Source organism: Phocoena phocoena, chromosome 5 (genome assembly GCF_963924675.1).
Source record: "Phocoena phocoena chromosome 5, mPhoPho1.1, whole genome shotgun sequence".
NCBI classification, from domain to species: Eukaryota; Metazoa; Chordata; class Mammalia; order Artiodactyla; family Phocoenidae; genus Phocoena; species Phocoena phocoena.
The window spans coordinates 98,580,932-98,590,667 of record NC_089223.1 but is presented as its reverse complement, the minus strand read 5'-3'; positions in this window follow the sequence as shown (position 1 = coordinate 98,590,667).

The following is a 9,736-nucleotide window of genomic DNA, read 5'->3' as shown; positions in this document are numbered from 1 at the left end:
GGGATCCGTAACGGGAGAGGCTCCCAACCAGTGCCACGAGGCCCAGCGCACCGCGGCATGTGGGATCTTCCCGGACTGGGGCACGAACACGTGTCCCCTGCATCGGCAGGCGGACTCTCAACCACTGCGCCACCAGGGAAGCCCAGTAGTCTATTTTTAAAAAAATAATTTCATTGAGTCAAGTGAGACTGTAAGGTGTATTACGCCCTGGATAGACCTGCTTGGCTATTTGTTAATTATTTCCCAGTGTGGCAGACACTGTTGGTTGGCTGTCATGTCTCAGTGGTCATTTCCAGACCCTACTATATTATCCATATTTTCTATATTGTTCTAAAAGCTAAAACTTGATCTCCTGTCCTGCCCTGAACTAGGGGTGGCCTTGTGAGAGTCCAGTGGTGGCCAGTGAGAGAAAGGAAATAGCCCCTTGGGGAAGCTGTCTGTGGGAGGCAGAATAATGGTCCCCAAAGTTGTTCGTGTCCTAACACTGGGAACTTGTGGATGTTTCCTTCTCTGGCAAAAAAAAAAAAGACTTTGCAGATGGGATTAAGGCAAGGATCTTGAGATGGGGAGATTATTCTGGATGATTCAGGTGGGCCTAATGTTACCCCAAGGGTCCTTATAAGTGAAAGAGGGAGGCAGGAGAGCCAGAGAAGGAGATGTGACATGGAGCAGAGTGAGAGTGATGTGATGAGAGAGTCAACCAGCCACCGCTGGCTTTGAAGCTAGGAGGGCTTCACAAGCCAAGGAATGTGGGTAGCCTCTAGAAGCTGGAAAAATCCAGGAAACGGATTCTCTCCTGAGAGTTTCCAGAAAAAACAAACAAACAAACAAGCAAACAACAACAAAAAAATGCAGCCCTGCCCACCCTTTAACCTTAGCCCACTGTGAATCCTTTTCGACTTTTGACCTCTAAACTTGTGTTGTTTTTAGCCACTGCTGCTTCGGTGTTAAGTTTGTGGCAGTTTGTTACAGCAGTAATTAGGAACTATACAGTGTCTCTTCCCAAATGCTTCACTCTTTTTCTCCTTCCCCCTTCTTGCTGAGTGGGATGTAGATACAGGGTCTGGAGGGATAGCCGCTTTCTTGCAATCTTGCAGCAATACCCATGAGGATGAAGGACTCAGGCTCAGGATAGCAGAGCAGAGTCTGGGTCTCCAAAGGCTTCACCAAGCCACCAGCCCTGGGCTGTCCATCCCTGAACTTCATGTCACATGAGACAAATAAAATGTGATATGTTTAAGTCACTATTGTAGGACTTTGTGCAGTGATGTGCTGGAGCTGACTCAACCAGCCCCTGAAAGGGAATTATTAAATTTTCAGGAATTTTGTGAGCCAGTTTTTAAGTACAAACATTATTAAAACTTGTTATATAGTCTTACAATCAAATAAATTATGTTAAAAATAGAGGTTATACTCTTTGATTTCTAAAATATTTTACAAATTTTACTATTACCTATGCTCTTGAAACTATGTACCTCTATTGTATCTGAATGATGTTTTTATTTCCCAATTCTGTATTATGTACATAGTATATACTATACTAGATACTATATATCTTCACAATTCCATATCCCGTTCCATCACACTCATAGCTTAAAACCAGCCATGATGGGAGTATTTCCACTATGGAAATCAGCAAACACTACAAGTCAGGGTTTTATTTTTTTGAGCGTCAACTGTTAATCATTTACTTATCCGACATTGGTTTTGTATTTCTGCAGCCAAATACATTTCTAATTGATGCATCCCTAATGGTTTTTAATGCTACTTATAGTAAGAGAAGAGCTACAACTTGTCAGTTCAAATTATATTTGTAGGGAACTGGATTCTCCTTGTTTCTTTTAAATAAAGATTTAGGTACCAGGCACTGTCCTAGGCAGGTTCTTTCATATTCTACCTTATATAATCCTTCCTGTATCCCCAAAACGTAGATATTATAACCCCATTTCACACATGAGGAGACCAGACCTCAAGGGAAGAAGGGATTTGCCAATGATCTGTGGCTCGTTAGAGGCCAAGAGAGGATTTGAACACCCTTTCGACTGAATCTGTGCTCATTCTTCCACAGTACAATGGGCTTTGAACATAGCAGGCACTGAATAGATATTTGTTGAGTTATTGAAACAAATATTAACTCTTCCTTCCAGATAGTTGGGAACCCAAGATGCTGGACTCATGTGCAAGGCGGCTTTCACACCATATGTGCAAAAGACATTGGCACCAAGCAACTTTTCCTGAACATCAAAGAGAGCCCTGAAACACTTATGGTTAGAAGATTGAGTTTCATGAAAGTATTAAATTTATGTTTTTTTGAAAAGCATCACTGGGGGAGGCACCGTGGTTACAACTCTCTCATCTTGAAATAGACACAGAGTAATTTCCTCCTTTGCTGGTTGTCAGCCTGGCTCCCAATCATTCCCCCCAGAGCTGGCAGAATTTCAATGACTCTAAAATTAATCTGTGGGGCAGAGAGTTTGTCCAGTGCCTTGAAACTCTGGGAGCTTTGCTGTGGTCTCAAAGTCAGTGCCTGGGATGGAAAGTCAGGAGGTCAAAGGTGAAATCCCAATTCTTGGCCCAACTGGAGACTTAGAACAATCCTGTGGACACACTTCTTCCCTAGTTTTATGACAGAAAGCCCCACAAATTATTCTGAACTAGAGTGATCTAGTAACTAATAGAATTGCTAGGCACATACATGGAATTTTTAACTTAATTTTTTCAACATTTATTTGAATTCCTAAGGAAGACAGGCATGTGAACAGTTAATGTGATGTGTGTAGTGAAAAAGACATGGACAGGCTGCTATGATTGCACAGAACTTCAGGGTGACTAAGTCCAGTGAGGTGGGGAGGGAGAGATCAGGAAAGGCTTTTTGAGATGATGATGCCTGAGGATAGGTTTAAAGAAAAAATGGAACTAGATAAGTACGAAATTGGGGTGGGGATTACAAGCAAAGGGAATCATGAACCTACGAAGCAATTAAGATGGCTAAACTACAAGCAGCTCAGTGTTATAAAGTAACACACAGAATGGCAGAGAAATAGTTACAGGAGTAAGCAAAGGTACGGACACATAGGGAACATGGATGCTACAGTAGAGTACCTGTGGTTTATCCGTTATGCAGTGAGAAGCCATCAGAAGTTTTAACCAGGAGTTGACACAGTCCTGTTTGAGTTTAGAAACTATCCTGAAGGCCCCAAGATCCATGAAAAAGTTCTTGCCAAAGAATAGGTAGGAGATGAGCACCAAGGATGGAACTGTGGTTAGAAGGTAGAAGGTCAACATACACATTCAGAAATATTCATTGAAAGAAGCATAAAACGTACAGATTGAGGTTAGAGCTAACCTAGGGTAATGCTGAGTTTCTCTGACTGGAGCAACTAGCCGGATGGTAATACCATGAACTAAGCATGGGCACTGGAACAGGTCTGGGTGAGAGAGAGTTATAGAATGAGTTCAATATGAGTTGTGCGTGTGTCGTCCAAGTGGAGATGTCCAACAGCAAATGGACATATGAGTCTTCAGAAAACAGTGTGCTTTATTCATGTCTGAATGCAATCTAGAGCAAATCCTGGCATACGCAAAGCTCTTGACATGTATTTGTAAATTGGAAGGATGGAAGCCTGAATCAAACTTAGGAGAAGGGTTCAAGGTAGGAACAGAGGTTTGATGGAGTGAGGTTAGCAGCTTACTGAGTGTGGTTTAAACTGAGAAAGAATGAAACTCTATAGTGAGTAGAGGGCCAAGAATGAGATCCTTGGGAGCACCAACAAGCAAGGGAGGGGCAAGACAGACCATGCAAGGAGATGGAGACTGGGGCCACAGAGAGATTGGACGGGGACAGAGACAGACATCCCAGAAGCCAAAGGAGTCAGGTGGAGAAGCAAGATACACCCTGAGAAAGGTCCATGGGAGTTCTGTGGGAGCCTTTGCAAAAGCAATTCCAGTGGAATGGAGGAGGTGGAAGCCAGAATACCCTGAGATGTAACACAGAGGTGAGGGAAGGAATATTAGATAGGGTAATAACGGGACTCAAGGTCAAGGGGGTGATGTTTTAGGACAGGAGAGCCTTACACATGCTGGAAGGGTTGAAAATATGAAAAAGAGATGGGATTATCTACACTATAAGATCCCATAGGAGGTGCCCAGGTAGGAGACTGGCAATAAAAGTGGAGAGAAAGGGAGATGTGGATTTGTCTGAGACTGAGAAGATATAGGCTAGGCATGGAGATTCCTTTGAAAGTGCATCATTTACTTACATCATTTACAGAGGATGCAAAGTGCATCATTTACTGTAGCTAAAATGTTGAGGAAACCCTCTGTGCCCCAAAAAAGGGAAACGGTTGTATAATTATGATATACCTACCCAATTAAATATTTTACATTTATTAAAAGCAATAGTTATGAAACCATGTGGTCATATGAAAAAAGGAGTTATAAATGATGCTAAATGAAAAGGATGGAAGATTGCCAATTCAAGAGTTACAATTATTTTTAAAAGAAACTTCAGAAAAACTTCTGGAATATTAACACCAACTATGATCATGTTATAAAGATTTTGAAGGTGCTTCTTAGTACTTTGTGTTTGATTTTCTACAAATTTATTTAATTTATCTTGAAAATTAAAAAAATAAAGTTAAAGTAGGACTTACTTGATGATAGCCAAGTTTTTCCATTAGCAATAATTCTCATTCTTCTGCGTTAATCCAAGAATCAGAGCTCCAGATAGCATTTCCCTCTGCTAGAAACCTTTCCTCCATCTCAGCTGCCTCATAATTTATTCTTCATCTTTTCCTTCACAGCCCTTCCCCTGGAGAATCTGAAGAATACCACTGTCATGGACATAGGTTTTCAGTTGGAATGTCCAAAGAATTATGTCCAATCCACAGGACAGCATCTGTTCTCACCATAGGGCAGGTGGCCAGGGTGCCAGCCAGCCCCGAAGTTAGCATATGTTTCATTTGACACTTCGTTTAAGGCCTCACCTAATTCTGAAAATGTAATTGAGACACAGAATTTAGGGGGAGAACTCAGGGGTTGGAATAAGACAGAATTGGGTTAGAATCTCCATGCCTTCTTCCTATTAGGGCAAAACAATTATGGAAATGGAGCTTCAGTCTCTACATTTGTAAAATGGGGGTAATGAAACCTACTTCACAGACTTTTGAGAATCATAAAAAAGGCATCACCTATGTGGGTGTACGTATATGTCTTATTATATCTATATAGGAAAATATCTATATCTATGTATCTATATTTAAATCTATATTAACTTTAGAATTTCTTAGCTTGGGTTTGTACTTCAGTGTGGTCACTTACAAACTATGTGAACAGGTTACTTAACTACCAGTGATTGAGAATGAGACAGGATAATGGAGGAGGAGGATGGTAGTAAAGGTCAAATGGATCAGCTTCTAAAAAGCTTACAGAATTTGCTCATGACCCTGGGGAAAGATGGGACAGACCACTCTAGAGTAAATGGGACTTGAGACAAAAATTAAGTTCATTGTAGAAAAACGAAGGTATATTTCTTGCAGCCCTGAATTTGTGCAGTGAACATTACCTGGTAATTTGGGTGAAAAGGTAGTAGTGGAGATAACTGGCAAATGTGGAAGGAGATAACAAGACAAACCTTCTGTTCCATTCCTGGTCTAATAATCTCATTTTACAAACCAGTCAACGGAGGCCCAGAGAGATGAAACAAATTGTTCATAGCAAACTAGAACTCAGGTCTTCTGGCTCTCAGACCCATGCTGCCTCCCAAAATAGTTTTGTTATGGTTTTACCAAAAAATAAATTAATTAATTTAAAAAATTTTAAAAATAAAAAAAAAAAACCACACAGAATAGGAAGGCCATGTGACCATGCTCTGGGTTAGAATGAACCAAAGCATTGAAGCTGAGCCATTTTCCCAAAGTGCAATCGCTCGAGGGAAGAGAGTCTTCATAGGAAAGGCAAAACCAAGTCTCTACATTTCATCTGATTCCTGAGTTATGGCTGATGACACATAACCAGTGCATCCTAACTGGTTGGCCTGAGATATTTTCACCTATAGAGTACACTTATATCAGGTTGGGCTCAAGCCATGATGGCCCAGGCTGATGACTGTCAACTAATTGCTTCAGCTCTGTGGCCACTCCAAAATCTTCCAACAGGGTACATTCTTAAGTTCAGATTGCCTGTGAGAATCTGTCAATTAGCCTATCTTGAACTGATGCAAGTGACATGGGGTCATTTTCTAATCTAAATTATTGTGTTGCATAAGACTCCTTTGGCTGCAGGTGACTGAAACCTGCTTTGAACTAACTTAGGTAAGTGTGCAAGTTTCTTATAAGGATGCTGGGTCTCATTCAGGGACAGTATTGGGACTCCAGGACATATTGGAACCAGGGGCTTGAATGCCATCAACATATCTGCCTCCATCTTTTATTCCTGAGCCACTGTGTCCTTCCTAAATTGAGGAATCCTAAAGAAGGAACTCACTGGCCTGTCTGGGTCAGGAACTTACTGCTGATCATATCAACTTGGCTAGAGAAGGTGAGTCACAATAGTGTCTCCGTCTCAGCTTCTATGTAAGAGTGAGGTGGGAATATACATAGGCACCAAGTGTTAATTTTAGTATTTACTAAGTGTAGGGCTCTATACTAGGTTCTAGGAAACAGGAAGCAAGGGCAACTAAAAGTTGGAGAAGAATCAGATTCCCCCTCAAGGACCCTCCCACCCTGGAAGAGAAAATGATGTAATACAGCCTAGGCACTGCCCCCACCATGTTGGGTAGAGAGAATAAAATTCCATCTTATACAGGGCTTGGATTCCAAAATTAACAAGCAAAACAAAAGAGGTCTATAGTTAAACGCATTTGCCCTAAATACTTGAATCACACCCCACACAAGATTCTCGCGGCACGAGAGACAAGCAGAGCCAACACTGACTTAGACAGCTCAGGTCCACATCTCCCACCTCTCACTCCAGGGTACGTGCTCACTGAATAGATGGGCAGGCAAAATCACCCCCACTGTCAATAATCATCTCTCTTCTTCTCGTGCTCTTTTACCGAGCTTGCGGAGTTAAATCTATGGAAGTTAAACACACATAGGATGTGACTCACTAACTTACCAAAGCCACACAGCTCCAAGTTTGAGAACCAGGATCCAAGTCCAGGGTTACCTGACTTTTCAGTCCATGATCACACCCTTACACTGGGAAGGCTGCTAGAATTACTACATGCTGATTCTCTGAGCCTTTTAAAGATGGAGGTCCCCACCTTCTCCTCCTTGGAAATCCCTGGCCCCCAGGATGGAGCAGCACAGAGCTCTGCTTAGGTGGGTCCACATGTGTAGGATCGGGCTGGGCTAGGCTGGGCTGGGCTGGGCCAAGCTGAATTGGGAGGTCATCTGGACAAGCACAGGGGCGCAATGATTCTAGGGCAGCTGGTGGGAAGCCATTCATTTTCCTACATTGTATATGCTATAAAGGGCTTATCAAGGAGATGTTTACAAATGGGGAGCCTTGCTGTTTTTAACAGATTAACTGTAACATATTGATTCAGTGACCTGACAACCCATTTCCATGAACTGCTGGTTTACATTTGACTCTTTTCCTGGTCGGTAGGCAGATAAAGAGGCCACCAGGTTGACAGGGAAGAGGCTGGCCATGCCCAGAGCTTCCATTAAGCAATTAAGCATGGGCTCTGCAGGCTCTGATACACCCTAGGATCCAGCCAGAACTCACACCTCACTCTTTACTACATGGTCACCGAAACCTTCCACCCAACCCTGCCTAGGGCGACGTTCTGACCAACTCTGTGCCAAGCCTCTGCTCCAAACAACACAGAGGAACGTTGCTGTTGTTGCTTTAGTCAATCAGTCAGGTTGCAACCACGTTGGACAGGCCAAAAGGCCTCCAGGGCAGGTCCAATTATATTTTCTGGTCTGGAACAGGAAAATCTGACCTTTAGGGACATTAACTTGCACGTACTGAGCCCTAATCCGTGTCAGCTGTTGTCACTGCTTTGATCTCATTTAACCTCAGAACTACCCCAAGAGGTAGGTAGTATTCTCTTCATTGTTTGGGTAAGAAAACTAAGACTCAGAGAGATTAGGTTAACCAAATTGATGCAATTTACAGGTGGTAGAACTGGAGTTCCCACTCAGGTCTGTCAGATTTTAATGTATTTTTTTTCACAATACCATGTGGCCTAATCCAGATACCCTTCCTGTACCTGTATTGGCAGATGCATTTGGATAACTACTACACTGCCCTTTCTAGAACTTCAGTTGGCTCAGATGTCCTATAGCCATGTTTTTCACTGAAGACTAGGATGCTCCCCACCCCAAGGAGGGTCTAAACCAATGATTCTCAACCCTAGATGCTCATCAGAGCTCTTTGGAGTGTACACACACACACACACACACACACACACACACGTGTGTGTGTGTGTGCACAACAGGGCCCCAACTGAGCCCAGTTAAATCAATCTCTAAGGGTAGAACCTAGACATCTGTATGTATTTTAAAGACTCCCCAGTTCAATCTCAGCCAGAGTTGAGAATCACTGGCCCTAATCATTTCCCTTACCACTGGTCTGGGATGAGCATCTGATAAAAATTCTGGCCAACAAAAGGGGTGGGAAGTCTTCTGGACCCCTGGGCTTTGAGTAAATTGTTCTTCTTTATTTAAAAGAGGCATGGGTTGGAATGGGCCCCCTTTTCTTTTTCTGACCTTTGGATTTCGTGCTGTAAAGATGTGATGCCTGGGGTTATTGCAGCCATCCTGAGACCACAAGAGAGCCAATCTAACAGCCAATAGGCTGAGGATGGCAAAGAAGAAAGGTAAGAATCTAGGAACTTGGTAGTATTTTTGAGGAGCTTAACCCCAGAATCACCTTACCCTGAGAATACTTGTTGTGAGAGGTGACCGATATTAATTTTTAAGACCCTTTAAGTTGGATATTCTGTTGCTTGCAGCCAAAATGATCTCAACAGATAACACCCCCTAGTGAGCTTCACCTGCCTACTGCCTCGGCTATTTCTAATAGGGGCAGAAGTACATCAGCAGCTGGGGCCCACTAGACAGTAAGGCCTAAACTCAGTCTTGCTGCCCAAAGGACTAATAACTAAAGCGAGCCCTGGGTGTGTCATTAAACAACTAGTTACCATGAGAGCCATTCCAATAATAACCATGACATTTATTATGCACTTACTTCATGCCAGGAACTGTGTGAAGCAAAGTGCTATAAGTATGTCATCTCATTCCATCCTTATAAGTACCCAGTGAGATAAGTATTGTTATCTATGTTTTACACATTAGGAAACAGAGACCCAGAGAAGCTAAGGAATTTGACCAAGTTTGCATAGCTAGAGAGTGGCAGAGACAGGATGCGAACCCCAATCTGTCAAACTCTCAAGATTTTTCTTAGTTCCAGGAGACCATGTTGTTTCATTTCCCTGTGACTTATGATGTCCTGTGTGCTCACACATTCACTGAAGTGCTTAACGATGCGAATAAAAGGCATTCATCATTGTAATCCCTAATGGAGATAACAGAAATATTAGCAAAGGCTGAAGTGAAAACAGTTCAAGTGAGGCCTAATTTTTCCAAGGCCAAGGGATAATTTACTTTATCACAGCAAAGAATTTTATTTGACAAATGCACACTTTATCATCTCTGGTCTGCTGAAAACGTAAGTTTACATTTTTCCTAGCCATAAAATTAAAATAATTTTGGCTCCAAAAACG